Source organism: Colobus angolensis, unplaced genomic scaffold, assembly GCF_000951035.1.
Source record: "Colobus angolensis palliatus isolate OR3802 unplaced genomic scaffold, Cang.pa_1.0 Scaffold52, whole genome shotgun sequence".
NCBI classification, from domain to species: Eukaryota; Metazoa; Chordata; class Mammalia; order Primates; family Cercopithecidae; genus Colobus; species Colobus angolensis.
This window is the reverse complement of record NW_012118710.1, coordinates 8,277,030-8,279,029: the sequence shown is the minus strand read 5'-3', so window position 1 is coordinate 8,279,029 and position 2,000 is coordinate 8,277,030.

The following is a 2,000-nucleotide window of genomic DNA, read 5'->3' as shown; positions in this document are numbered from 1 at the left end:
TTCCTAGATACAGATAATACCAACATCTCACAAATGGGTCACATGAAGAAATTTATCATTTTGACTGCTATATTGAGCACTCCATAACAGCAAGATAGCGATTTCTTAAGAAAAGGCAACCGTGGAAAATTCAGTGGTTATTTGCATGTCTGGGATTTGCTATGATCTTGTTGCAAAGATACCATCTGAAGATTTATATAGAGTAGATTTGGCTTCACCTCTGCACCTGTTCATTCACTTTTTCTGTCAAAAATATATTTATTGGTAGTTTTTTACAAAATATTTTATAATTAACTCACTTTCAAAAATAATATAACAACACATTTAGAAATAGAGTGAAAAGAGACTTTAAAATTTTTCAATCATACATTTTCAGCTATAATCTAAACATCTCAGTTAATCTTGCTTTTACTACCTAGTATCTAAATAATATTTTTAGGATCAGAAAAACATGTCATTTTACCTCTGCTTCTATAAAACTATCTTTTGGGAATGGGAACCTGGTACTCAGTTTCTCTCTCTTTCTCTCTCACACTTGCTCTCTGGTTTTCTTTTTTAATTCAAAAATAGATTGGGGTTATCTATAGGTAAAGTCTTCACCAAATTTTTTCTAATTACTGAAGCTTCAACTCCTAAGGCAAACTTGAAAGACCTTGAAAAAATTTCAAACATGCTTTCACTTGCTTATTTGATTTTGCTTTTCATTGTATTACACCTAGACAACACTTTCTATTTTTGTTTGCAAAAAGCTAGTAATTTTCTTCCATCATTTTCATTTTGTTTTTTAATGTGTCTGCAAGTGTCATGGTCTTACTGAGTTACTACTTAAAGTTTATTCACAAAAGAGGCCTAGGTTTAGTTCCATACTAATAACAAAAATTACTTTTTAATATTAGTATTTAAGTACAACCTGCAATTATTATGTTAACTATTTATTTGCCTGTATCTGTGAAGAGAGGCATATCACTTTTTGTCTAGATTCTGAGTGGAAAATCTCTTCTCCAATACTTGACTTTATATTATTTCAATTTTACTTTTTTTATTGGTTTTAAATTTTATATATCAAGTTTTATATTTGTATCCAAAAATATATGTTTCTTGTGGAAATATAGTTTGAAACTGATACATTTGAAAAAATAAAAATGAAGAAAAACACTAAAGCCATACTCATGCACACACAAAGACTTTACCAACAATCACTTAATAAATGTTTCAGTAATTATATATTTCAGAAAGCCACATTTTCACTATAAATTCTTATAACTTACATCCCAATTTATATCTGTTTACTTCTTTGTCTTTCCTTCTGGATATCATATAATTCTTAATCACCTACTCCCACTGCCTAGTACTTTTACTGATACAAAACTGGCACTAAATATATATTTTTGCAGGAGCCAATGCATAATTGAATAAATGAAAATAGGTAATTGAATGACCAATTTTAATTTTTCTATGGGCTATTGATACACAAGGAGATAATTCTTTGGCCTAATATTCTGTATACAATGCTCTCCCTAACTAATATCCGAGCAAGTGAAGGCTAAATACAAATAGAATTCTTAAAATGTCCAAATATTAAAACAATGTCCACCAAAAAGTCAGAGCACATCTCCCCCTCCAAAGGAACGCAGCTCATTGCCAGCAATGGAACAAAGCTGGATGGAGAATGACTTTGACGAGTTGAGAGAAGAAGGCTTCAGTCGATCAAACTTCTCAGAGCTAAAGGAGGAACTATGTAACAGGCACAAAGAAATTAAAAGCCTTGAAAAAAGATTTGATGAATGGCTAACTAGAATAACCAATGTAGAGAAGCCCTTAAAATAACTGATAGAGATGACAACCATAACATGAGAAGTACGTGACAAATGCACAAGCTTCAGTAACCGACTCGATCATCTGGAAGAAAGAGTATCAGTGATTGAAGATCAAATGGATGAAACAAAGTGAGAAGAGAAGTGTAGAGAAAAAAGAAGAAAAAGAAATGAACAAAGCCTCCA